This window comes from Scylla paramamosain, chromosome 18 (assembly GCF_035594125.1).
Source record: "Scylla paramamosain isolate STU-SP2022 chromosome 18, ASM3559412v1, whole genome shotgun sequence".
Classification (NCBI taxonomy): domain Eukaryota; kingdom Metazoa; phylum Arthropoda; class Malacostraca; order Decapoda; family Portunidae; genus Scylla; species Scylla paramamosain.
Window position 1 is genome coordinate 3,191,107 of NC_087168.1, and position 13,696 is coordinate 3,204,802.

The window sequence follows — 13,696 nt, forward strand, 5'->3', positions numbered from 1 at the left end:
TCTCTCTCTCTCTCTCTCTCTCTCTCTCTAAAGACGCAACTTCTCTGCAACTTCTTCCCTCGTAAAAGAAAACGGGACAAAATGACGCCTCAGTTTGACGATGAATGAGTCGCTACCATTTTCACTAAGATTTTTGTGAAAGGAAATCAAAACTCCAATGTTGCTGCTGCTGCTGTTGTTGCTGCTGCTGCTGCTGCTGTTGCTGCTTGTGCTGCTGCTGCTGTTGTTGGTGGTAGTGTTATGATAGTAGTAATAGTAGTAGTAGCAGTAGTAGTAGTAGTAGTAGTAGTAGTAACAGCAGAAGTCAAAGTAGTAATTCAAACAGCAATTCAAACACAGCATTAGTAGTCACAACGAAATAACTAGACCACAGCTCACCCACACACCACTGCCATGGTAAAAAAAAAAAGAAAGAAAGAAAGAAAGAAAGAAAGAAAGAAAACGGAGAGACAAAACTTCGCAAAGCGCAGGCACAGAAACAGAAGACAAACAAATGATGCAGAACACACACACACATTACACAAGTATTCAGACTCGTGGGTCAATGAATACCTTTACAAACCTTACCCTTTTCATTCCTGGCATTCCCTGCGTGACGTGTTACTGTACAATAGCGGTGGCAGAATACAACACGTGTAAGGAAGGGGGAGGTTTAACCACTGGGGGCTGCAACAATTCACACCTCTAAAAACATTGAAACCCTTCTAAACATCGACAAGAGAGGAAATAAAGGGAATGGAAAAAGTAGCCTTAGTAATTTCTTAGTGAGTGGAGTGGGTGGAGGTGGAGGGAGAGCAGGAATAGATGTCTCAGAGTGGTTAGTAATTAGGGAAAACATGACAACTGGCAGGGAAAGTTTTAACCCCTTCACTGCGAGACACATGTTTACCAGTATCGTGATTTCTAAAACACCTTTCGTACTCGAAAGGTGTTTTTCGCTTCTTCATTAGTTCTGTAGCGTAGAAAAAAAAAAATATATATATATATATATATATATATATATATATATATATATATATATATATATATATATATATATATATATAATATTTTATTTATTTTTTTTTTTTTTTATGTAGGAAGGATACTGGCCAAGGGCAACAAAAATCTAATAAAAAAAATGCCCACTGAAATGCCAGTCCCTAAAAGGGTCAAAGCAGTGGTCAAAAATTGGTGGATAAGTGTCTTGAAACCTCCCTCTTGAAGGAATTCAAGTCATAGGAAGGTGGAAATACAGAAGCAGGCAAGGAGTTCCAGAGTTTACCAGAGAAAGGGATGAATGATTGAGAATACTGGTTAACTCTTGCGTTAGAGAGGTGGACAGAATAGGAGTGAGAGAAAGAAGAAAGTCTTGTGCAGCGAGGCCGCGGAAGGAGGGGAGGCATGCAGTTAGCAAGATCAGAAGAGCAGTTAGCATGAAAATAGCGGTAGAAGACAGCTAGAGATGCAACATTGCGGCGGTGAGAGAGAGGCTGAAGACAGTCAGTTAGAGGAGAGGAGTTGATGAGACGAAAAGCTTTTGATTCCACCCTGTCTAGAACAGCAGTATGAGTGGAACCCCCCCAGACATGTGAAGCATACTCCATACATGGACGGATAAGGCCCTTGTACAGAGTTAGCAGCTGCGGGGGTGAGAAAAACTGGCGGAGACGTCTCAGAACACCTAACTTCATAGAAGCTGTTTTAGCTAGAGATGAGATGTGAAGTTTCCAGTTCAGATTATAAGTAAAGGACAGACCGAGGATGTTCAGTGTAGAAGAGGGGGATAGTTGAGTGTCATTGAAGAAGAGGGGATAGTTGTCTGGAAGATTGTGTCGAGTTGATAGATGGAGGAATTGAGTTTTTGAGGCATTGAACAATACCAAGTTTGCTCTGCCCCAATCAGAAATTTTAGAAAGATCAGAAGTCAGGCGTTCTGTGGCTTCCCTGCGTGATATGTTTACCTCCTGAAGGGTTGGACGTCTATGAAAAGACGTGGAAAAGTGCAGGGTGGTATCATCAGCATAGGAGTGGATAGGACAAGAAGTTTGTTTTAGAAGATCATTAATGAATAATAAGAAGAGAGTGGGTGACAGGACAGAACCCTGAGGAACACCACTGTTAATAGATTTAGGAGAAGAACAGTGACCGTCTACCACAGCAGCAATAGAACGGTCAGAAAGGAAACTTGAGATGAAGTTACAGAGAGAAGGATAGAAACCGTAGGAGGGTAGTTTGGAAATCAAAGCTTTGTGCCAGACTCTATCAAAGGCTTTTGATATGTCCAAGGCAACAGCAAAAGTTTCACCAAAGTCTCTAAAAGAGGATGACCAAGACTCAGTAAGGAAAGCCAGAAGATCACCAGTCGAGCGGCCTTGACGGAACCCATACTGGCGATCAGATAGAAGGTTGTGAAGTGATAGATGTTTAAGAATCTTCCTGTTGAGGATAGATTCAAAAACTTTAGATAAGCAGGAAATTAAAGCAATAGGACGGTAGTTTGAGGGATTAGAGCGGTCACCCTTTTTAGGAACAGGTTGAATGTAGGCAAACTTCCAGCAAGAAGGAAAGGTAGATGTTGACAGACAGAGCTGAAAGAGTTTGACTAGGCAAGGTGCAAGCACGGAGGCACAGTTTCGGAGAACAATAGGAGGGACCCCATCAGGTCCATAAGCCTTCCGAGGGTTTAGGCCAGCGAGGGCATGGAAAACATCATTACGAAGAATTTTAATACGAGGCATGAAGTAGTCAGAGGGTGGAGGAGAGGGAGGAACAAGCCCAGAATCGTCCAAGGTAGAGTTTTTAGCAAAGGTTTGAGCAAAGAGTTCAGCTTTAGAAATAGATGTGATAGCAGTGGTGCCATCTGGTTGAAGTAGAGGAGGGAAAGAAGAAGAAGCAAAGTTATTGGAGATATTTTTGGCTAGATGCCAGAAATCACGAGGGGAGTTAGATCTTGAAAGGTTTTGACATTTTCTGTTAATGAAGGAGTTTTTGGCTAGTTGGAGAACAGACTTGGCATGGTTCCGGGCAGAAATATAAAGTGCATGAGATTCTGGTGAAGGAAGGCTTAAGTACCTTTTGTGGGCCACCTCTCTATCATGTATAGCACGAGAACAAGCTGTGTTAAACCAAGGTTTAGAAGGTTTAGGACGAGAAAAAGAGTGAGGAATGTACGCCTCCATGCCAGACACTATCACCTCTGTTATGCGCTCAGCACACAAAGACGGGTCTCTGACACGGAAGCAGTAGTCATTCCAAGGAAAATCAGCAAAATACCGCCTCAGGTCCCCCCAAATAGCAGAGGCAAAACGCCAGAGGCACCTTCGCTTAGGGGGATCCTGAGGAGGGATTGGAGTGATAGGACAAGATAAAGATATGAGATTGTGATCGGAGGAGCCCAACGGAGAAGAAAGGGTGACAGCATAAGCAGAAGGATTAGAGGTCAGGAAAAGGTCAAGAATGTTGGGCGTATCTCCAAGACGGTCAGGAATACGAGTAGGGTGTTGCACCAATTGCTCTAGGTCATGGAGGATAGCAAAGTTGTAGGCTAGTTCACCAGGATGGTCAGTGAAGGGAGAGGAAAGCCAAAGCTGGTGGTGAACATTGAAGTCTCCAAGAATGGAGATCTCTGCAAAAGGGAAGAGGGTCAGAATGTGCTCCACTTTGGAAGTTAAGTAGTCAAAGAATTTCTTATAGTCAGAGGAGTTAGGAGAGAGGTATACAGCACAGATAAATTTAGTATGAGAATGACTCTGTAGTCGTAGCCAGATGGTGGAAAACTCGGAAGATTCAAGAGCGTGGGCACGAGAGCAGGTTAAGTCATTGCGCACATAAACGCAGCATCCAGCTTTGGATCGAAAATGAGGATAGAGAAAGTAGGAGGGAACAGAAAAGGGGCTACTGTCAGTTGCCTCAGACACCTGAGTTTCAGTGAGGAAAAGAAGATGAGGTTTAGAAGAGGAGAGGTGGTGTTCTACAGATTGAAAATTAGATCTTAGACCGCGAATGTTGCAGAAGTTAATGAAGAAAAAGTTGAGGGGGGTGTCAAGACACTTAGGGTCGTCGACGGAAAGGCAGTCCGACCTGGGGACATTTATGGTCCCCTCCCCAGATGGGGACTCCGAGGCTGGTGTAGGAGTCGCCGTAGGAGTATAGCGTATATATCAACTTCATATTTTCTCAGTACCTCTTTTACTTGACCATGCTTGGAAACTATTTTATTACACTCTTTAAATGATACGTAACAAACTTTGGCGCCCTAAAGGATATACGATTGTCACGGTAGCTTGTCTTTTTTTCTTTTCTTCCTTTTCTTTGTTGATTCAATTACGCATTAACAGCTGCCGGAGAGTAGCAAGGGACTGCCATAGCAGGGAGAGAGTGAAGACTTGACACTCGCTTCCTTGGGTGAGGCGGTGCTCGGCGTCCTGCACCGAAGTGGATGTTGTTTTAAGCCTTTCACTGCGGTGGCGTCGTCTTAAGCTTATTACATTTGTCTAGTGTAAGTACAACATGGAGAGACACCACAGAGAGCATATGGACATTACCTATTAATTTCATCCTTTTTCGTTTTCTTCCTGCCCTCTCCCTCTTTCACAGAGAGAGAGAGAGAGAGAGAGAGAGAGAGAGAGAGAGAGAGAGAGAGAGAGAGAGAGAGAGAGAGAGAGAGAGAGAGAGAGAGAGAGAGAGAGAGAGAGAGAGAGAGAGAGAGAGAGATAATAATTTAACCTGTTTGTTGTGGTAAAGAGAGGTTTAGGACGTGTGTCTGTTAGTGAGGTACATTCAGTGATAGATAAGTGGAGTAATTTCATATACTGACTTACAATGTGTTGTTGATTTGTTGTGTTTTCCTTCAGCTTTAAGAGTTGACAAGTCTTGTGTGTTAATCTTTTGTGTTTTTTTTTTTGTGGGGGGGAGGGAGGGAGGGAAGGAGGGAGGGGAGGAGGGAGGGATGGAGGGGGTGTGTTCGTTCTGTTTTAAGAGTGGAGTAATTTTGTTCTTTAATTTTTTTTTTCCTGCATTATTAATAGACGAGTATTTTTGTTCATTAATCTCTACTACCTGTGTTTTTCTCTTCCTTCATTTAAACAACTTTGTACGTTCACTTCCAATGTGTTTGTTTTTTCCTTCAGTCTTATGAGTCAAGTATATATTCATTTCCACTGCACCTTTGTTTGTTTGTTTGTTTGTTTTTCATTCTTAAAAGATGAGCAACTATTTATATTCAACTGTACTGCGTTTTTGTGTTTTTCACCAAATACTTAAAATTCCAGTAAACTGGAAACAATACGTTCATCTCTCCTGTGTTGTTTTCCTTCTTTCCTAAAAAAAAAAAAAATTGTAACTTTATCCATTCATCTCTACTGAGTTCTTGCTTTTTTTTTTTTTTCTTCATTCTTAAAAATGGAGCAAAGTTGTGCACTCCCTCTCACTGTATTATTGTGCTTCTTCCAGTCTTCATTCCTGTAATCCGCTACACCCTTTACAAACCCTGATAACTGACACATTTTCAGCATTTCGCCCGTCTTAATATAACGTAATAACGCTAAAATACAGAGCTTAAAGCTGATTAACACTGTACACTTCTCTACTCTGCATTTGTTCTCATCTTAAGTTCTGTGATCCGATACACTCTCTTTACAAAACCTGATTACTCACAGATTTTTTAGCGGATCAGAAATCAATACGCTAAAATACAGTGAGCTGAGCGTGGCATGTTATCGAAGCATTGACCGTGGCTGAGCGCGCAGACTGTGGAAGTTTGTCGCCATAGTTTCCCGCAGGAAGACTTGATGGTGAGATCAATTAAGAAATTAAAATGTTCAGTCTTATAATTGCGAAAACTGGTTGACAGATACAGTGAAGCAGCACCTTAATAGCGAAACTGTGGGGAATCAGATTCTTCAACCATCTAAAGCGAAACTGGCCAGCTGATAGAACTACTGAATTACTTGTGAAAATTATTATTATTATTATTATTATTATTATTATTATTATTATTATTATTATTATTGTTGTTGTTGTTGTTGTTGTTGTTGTTGTTGTTGTTGTTGTTTTTGTTGTTGTTGTTGTTGTTGTTGTGCTGGCATTGACGGTGGTGGTTGTATTTCATTCTCGAAAATCAAATCAGGGCAAGACTAACTGAAAATGTGGCTGAAAACATGATGAAAAAATAATAATAACAAATAAGTAAATAAATAAATAAATCCTGGTTCTTCCTTTCTCCTCGGTGACCAATATCAGTTGACCTCCAGTTCTAGAAACAAAAAATCATAGAAGAGAAGAGACTTAATGAATCCCTGCCCGATATTGCCTTGGCTGGATGCTACGACGAAAAAAAAAAGAGAAAAAAAAAAAAAAGAAAAAAGAAAACACAAGAATATCAGGTGTGCCATTCTGAGGCAGCGTCGGCGATGGGCAGGTAGTGACATCCAATCAACACTCCCAGCATGTGGAGCACGGTGACCAGTTCCTTTCTCCGCTGCCTTTAACCTTCCCAGTCACTTATCTTACCGAGGCGCGGTGTGTAGTTTGACGTGGGCGACCTTGGAGTGCCACCTCTGTCTGTCCTCAGCCAATCTCATCAAGGCGTGGAATGTCTTCTAGTCAGCTGTCCTTATACTTTGCTCTTTGTCTTCCTCCTGCTCTTCTGCCTTCTACCCTTACCAGCAACACGTGTTCTTCCAATCCATCCTCTCCTACAAGCCCCATAAATCTTAATTGCTTAGTTCTTAATGTGCTCACTAGTTTCCTTCTAATGCCAGCCTGCTCCATTACTCTTCCTCTTGCTCTTCAGCCTTCCACCCTTCCTAACAACGCGTGTCTTCAATCCATACTCTCTTACCAGGTCCCCCATAAATCTTAATTGCTTAGTATTTAATGTACTTCCCTTCCAATGCCAGCCTGCTCCATTACTCTTCCTCTTGCTCTTCAGCCTTCCACCCTTCCTAACAACGCGTTTTTCTCCAGTCCGTCCTCTCTTACCAGGTGCCCCATAAATCTTAATTGCTTAGTTCTTGATGTGCTCACTACTTCCCTTTCAATGCCAGCCCTCTCCGTTACTCTCGCATTACATAGTTACCCTCGCCACCCAAGGCATTCTTAGCATTCTTCTGGTGACCCACATCTCTGCTGCCTCAGTTTTCTCTCTCACCTTCCTACTGATCGTCCACGTTTCACACCCATATGGCAGAGTCGACCACATCGGTGTACTCATTTATCTCATTCAGACCACTGTAAAATATTGTTTGCTTCGACGTGCGGGAAAGAAACGAGGGTACGATTTCAGTTTTGTGTTCTGTCTGCCACTTCTATGAGAGCCTAGTACTAGTAGCCTAGTAGTAAGGGAAAGAAAAAAAATGCGCGTGCTTATAGGGAAAACTTTAGGGAGTCAAAGGATCAACGCTGGAGGAACACAGGAGCAGACACTCCTCCCGGAAAAATCCCACTTGTGGCTTGGATTCGAACCCTGGACTTCCTGATTTGTTGTCAGACGCGCTACCGCCTGAGCTGACGGGTAAATTTTATCGGTTATCGGTGAATTATATGGGTTACTGAGAAAATACATAAGTTGTCAGGGAAAATCTATCGGTTATCGTGAATACATGTCTATTATCGTGGAAATACATCAGTTATCGGGAAAATATCTGCTATAAGAACATAAGAACATAAGAAATAAGAGAAGCTGCAAGAAGCGACCAGGCTTACACGTGGCAGTCCCTGTATGAAATATACCTACCTATTTCCACCTATCATCCCCATTCATAAGCCCGTCTAATCTTCTCTTAAAGCTCCCTAATGACTCCGCACTAACAACATGATTACTGAGTCCGTTCCACTCATCTACCACTCTATTTGAGAACCAATTTCTTCCTATCTCTTTCTTAAACCTAAATTTTTCAAGCCTGAACCCGTTATTTCTTGTTCTGTCCTGGTTGCTGATCCTAAGAATTTTGCTTACATCCCCCTTGTTATAACCCTTATACCACTTAAAGACTTCTATGAGGTCCCCTCTTAACTTACGTCTTTCTAAAGAATGTAATTTTAACAGCTTCAGTCTCGCCTCGTAAGGAATACTCCTCATCCCCTGTATCCTTTTAGTCATTCTCCTTTGTACTGATTCTAATAGACCTATATCCTTCCTGTAATGTGGGGACCAGAACTACACAGCGTAGTCTAGATGAGGTCTGACCAGTGCCAAATATAGCTTTAGCTTGTCTATCTCCTGTTCCACTATCTCCTTAGTTATGGTAATATCTATCAGCTTTTCATTCTCATCTGCTCTAAACATCTGTTCACTGTTTGGAGAGACGTAGGTTAAGAGGGGACCTGATAGAAGTCTTTAAGTGGTATAAAGGTTATAACAAGGGGGATGTAAGCAAAATTCTTAGGATCAGCAACCAGGGTAGAACAAAAAATAACGGGTTCAAGCTTGAAAAATTAGATTTAGGAAGGAGATAGGAAAAAATTAGTTCTCAAATAGAGTGGTAGATGAGTGGAACGGACTCAGTAATCATGTAGTTAGTGCTAGGACACTAGAGAGCTTTAAGAGAAGATTAGACAAGTTTATGGATGGGGATAGCAGATGGAAATAGGTAGGTATATTTCATACAGGGACTGCCACGTGTAAGCCTGGTCACTTCTTGCAGCTTTCCTTATTTCATATGTTTTTATGTTCTTATGTTTGACATATCCTGCATGTTTTCCTGGGTGAAGACAGTTAAAAAAAAAAATACTTCTAGCCTTCTACTTTTAACACTCCTAAAAATTAATCCTAATACCCTATTTGCCCTGTTTCTGGCCTCTGTGCATTGCTTTTTTAGACGGAGTTCAGAGCTAACTATAACTCCTAAATCTTTTTCTTACCCTGAACCTACCAGAGTTTCGTTGTTTATTTTGTACCTACTGTGTAGGTTTCCTCTGCCTACGCTAAGTCCTTTGCATTTGTTGATATTAAACTGCATTTGTCATCTGTCCGCCCATTCATTCATCCTATCTAAATCTGCCTGCAAGGCGATGGCATCCGATTCTGACCTAACTAATCTATCTTTGTGTCATCCGCAAATTTACTAACATCACTACTAATTCCACTATCAAAGTCAGTGACATATATAAAAAACAACAATGGCCCTAATACTGATCTCTGTGGCACCCCACTAATTACATGACCCCACTCGGATTTAGAGCCGTTTATTACCACTCTCTGTCGCCTGTCGCTTAGCCATGAGCTTATCCAGCCTAACATCTTCCCATCAATCAAGTGTGCTCTAACCTTTCTCAGGACCCTCTGATGGGGTACCTTGTCAGACGCTTTACTAAAGTCCAGATATAAGATGTCATATCTGTCACCATTATCTACTGCCTCGTACACTTTACTGTATAAACTTAACAAGTTCATCAGGCAAGACTTTCCCTTCGTGAAGTCATGCTGTGATTGATTTATCAAATTGTGTTTGTCTAAATGCTCCCTAATGTTCTTCGCTATTATTGACCCTATTATTTTACTTACAACAGAAGTTAAGCTGACAGGTCTATAATTAGACGTTAAAGTTTTATCTCCTTCCTTAAAGATGGGTACTACATTACTGGTACCTCACCTGACTCAAGTGATTTCCTAAAGACAGAAACTAACGGCTCACTAATAACCTCTTTGCATTCCTTAAAAACTTTTTTAGCCTATCTCCTGTTCCACAACATAAGAACATAAGAACATAAGAAATAAGGGAAGCTGCAAGAAGCGACCAGGCTTACACGTGGCAGTCCCTGTATGAAATATACCTACATATTTCCACCTATCATCCCCATCCATAAACCTGTCTAATCTTCTCTTAAAGCTCTCTAATGTCCCAGCACTAACAACATGATTACTGAGTCCGTTCCACTCATCTACCACTCTATTTGAGAACCAATTTTTTCCTATCTCCTTCCTAAACCTAAATTTTTCAAGCTTGAACCCGTTATTTTTTGTTCTACCCTGGTTGCTGATCCTAAGAATTTTGCTTACATCTCCCTTGTTATAACCCTTATACCACTTAAAGACTTCTATCAGGTCCCTTTTTAACCTACGTCTCTCTAAAGAATGTAAATTTAACAGCTTCAGTCTCGCCTCATAAGGAATACTCATCCCCTGTATCCTCTTAGTCATTCTCCTCTGTACTGATTCTAATAGACCTATATCTTTCCTGTAATGTGGGGACCAGAACTACACAGCGTAGTCTAGATGAGGTCTGACCAGCGCCAAGTGTAACTTTAATATTACTTCCGGCCTTCTACTTTTAACACTCCTAAAAATTTATCTTCGTACCCTATTTGCCCTGTTTCTGGCCTCTATGCATTGTTTTCCTAGATGGAGTTCAGAGCTAACTATAACTCCTAAATCTTTCTCGTACCCTAAACCTACCAGAGTTTGGTTGTTTAATGTGTACCTACTGTGTGGGTTTCCTCTACCTACGATAAGTACTTTGCATTTACTGATATTAAATTGCATTTACCATCTGTCCGTCCATTCATTCATCGTATATAAATCTGCCTGCTAGGGGATGGCATCCGATTCTGACCTAGTTAATCTACCTATCTTTGTGTCATCCGCAAATTTACTAAACATCACTACTAATTCCACTATTCAAGCTATTGATATATATTAGAAATAACAATGGCCCTAATACTGATCCCTGTGGCACCCCACTAATTACCTGACCCCACTCGGATTTCGAGCCGTTTATTACAACTCTGTCATCTGTCGCTAAGCCATGACCTTATTCAGCCTAACACCTTCCCATCTATCCTGAGTGCCCTAACCTTTCTCAGAAGCCTTTGATGGGGTACCTTGTCAAATGCTTTACTAAAGTCTAGATATAAGATATAATTATCTCCATTATCTACTGCCTCGTATACTTTACTGTAAAAACTTAACAAGTTTTTGTCAGGCAAGACTTAACCTTAGTAAAACCATGCTGTGACTGATTTATTAAGTTATGTTTGTCTAAATGTTCCCCTAATGTTCCTCGCTATTATTGACTCTAATATTTTACCTACAACTGATGTTGTTGGTAAAAGACAGAAACTAACGGCTCACTAATAACCTCTTTGCATTCCATAGTTATGGAAATATCTGTCAGCTTCTCATTTTCATCTGCTCTAAAAATCTTTTCACTATTCGGCATATCCCTCATGTTTTCCTGGGTGAAGACAGTTAAAAAACACTCACAGAAATTTACTAATCTCCTCCCCAGAATTAACCAGCTCCCCGTCTGCTGCCTTTAATGGACCTATAGTATCCTTATTCTTCGTCCTATATACCTGATAAAATCCCCTGGCCTGGCTGGCTACCTTTAATTTATAATTGACTTTAGCTTTCCTCGTTAACATCCTGACTGTTCTAACTAATTCATTATATTGTGGCCTTAAAACCTCTTCCCCTGCCTTTAATCTGTTATATATAGTTCTCTTCCGCTCTATGTACGAGTAGTGTTTCAACCTAACAATCATCCATTTATGATAATTTTTCTGTGATCTTATTGCTCTATACGGGATGTTTGCTAACTGTCCTGTGTGTACTTTATCAACGAAATATTTATACAACTCATCTACATTTACTTCACCTAATCCTCTCATCTCGGTCCTTTCCATCCTCTCCACTCCCTCATCTACTCACCTTGACCTCACCTCTCCCATCTCAGCATGACCTGACTCTCCAACATACTCACACCTATCTCCCCTCCCCTTTCTCTCTCCTCCGCCCCTTCTGGACACATCTTCCCTACTCTTGTCCTACACCCTCACACCTCACCTCACCCCTCTCATCCTGACTTATCTCTCTCAACTCCGTCCCGGACCTGACCTCACCCTGCATCCGTTGCCAGCCATCTCCTTGGAGTTTCCTTTTAAATTTCTCAAAATCTGCTCTCCTAAAGTCAGGTATTTTACTTGTGTTTTTGCTTCTAAAAGTTTCTCCCCATTTTGATTTGTACCTAATTTCCCAATGGTCACTGTCACCTAGCTGTCCTCCAACCTCTACCTGCCTGACTGCTTCCTCCTGTTAGTAAGAATTAAATCTAAAATATTGTTCCTCCTTGTGGGTTCTACGACTACCTGTTTTAAAAGATTATCCTGAATTACCTTAAGAAATTCTTGTGCTTCCCTGTTACCCACCATCAGACCCCAGTCGATACTCCCAAAATTAAAATCTCCTACCACACATACCTGACTGTACCTGCCTGCTCTGTTTATTTCCTGCCACAGTGAGGTGTTACTCTCCTTTGTACTGGTCGGTGGCCTGTACACTACTCCCACTACTACTGACAGCGATCCTTCCTTAATATCTACCCATATCGACTCTGTTTTGTTGCCTGTTTTAGTTCTACTGTTAATACAACACTGTAATGTGTCCCTAACGTACAGCGCGACGCCTCCTCCTCTCCTGTTTTACCTGTCTTTATACAATAGTGTATAACTATCTATCATAACCTCTGGATTATATACTTTTCCTAACATATCTAACCAAGTTTCTGTTAAAGCAATGATATCAAGGTTCTCTACACACGCTATTCCTCTAAGCAAATCTATTTTATTCAAAATACTTCCACAATTTGTGTAGTAAACGCTTAAGCTATTTCTCACCTTCTATGAGCTAGTTACCTTTCTAGATTTAACTAGTTTGTCCTTCATTCCGACCTTACAATCCCTTCTTCCCTCCTGACTAACGAAAAAAGGGCTGGAATGCAGTTGCCTCCCTCTCGAGTGTTCCGACCAAAACCGAACCCCCTGGCGTGACAAATGCACTCCATCCCGGGCATACAAGGTGTCCCTGCCATAGAAGAGGTCCCAGTTGTCGATGAACGTCCCTCCATTACTCTTATCTGGGAAATACACCAGTTTATCGGGAAATACATCAGTTACCGAGGAAGTATAGAAGCTATCACAAAATATATCGATTACCAGGAAAATACATTAGTTATCGAGAAAAATATCGATTACCGTAAAATATACCAGATATCAGGGAAAAAAAATATTAATTATCTATAAAATATATCACTGAAAGCATCGGTCGAGAGAGAGAGAGAGAGAGAGAGAGAGAGAGAGAGAGAGAGAGAGAGAGAGAGAGAGAGAGAGAGAGAGAGAGAGAGAGAGAGAGAGAGAGAGAGAGAGAGAGAGAGAGAGAGAGAAGCATCGGTCGTTAAGGAAACACACCGTAAGTTGGCGGGACACCTACAACAAACACAGGCCATCGTCCCCTGCATGGCTGGCAGCTCGTTGCTTCCCCCCTCGCCCCACCGCCGCCCACTGTGTTTTTAAGTAGTCTGGGCGCAATTTGTAGTCTTCCGGCCCTCTTGGAAAACTGCTAATTGGCGGATGTGGAAGATGAAAGGCGCTCACCATTTATCTGAAGCCGCAGTTTTATTTGCTTAGTCATTTTTTTGAAACTCCAGCAGAGGTCAGTGGTAAGAACTCAAGAGCGCTTCCGGGTCGACTTCTTGCCTCTGAAATGCTGTAAAATTCGCTGATGGTTGATTTCCTTGTTTGTTTTCCAGTGATACATCGGAGTGAGTGCCAGGTTTTCGTGATATCACAATGGATCGTGTTGTTGTTGTTGTTGTTGTTTTTCAAAGCGCATTGTAATTATTCGGTTTCTTATGAGTATTTTACTTACTGATCATGAAGAATTTCCTGGTGGTTTATATTTTTGTACGTTTTTTCCAGTGATATGTTGGAGTCTTTG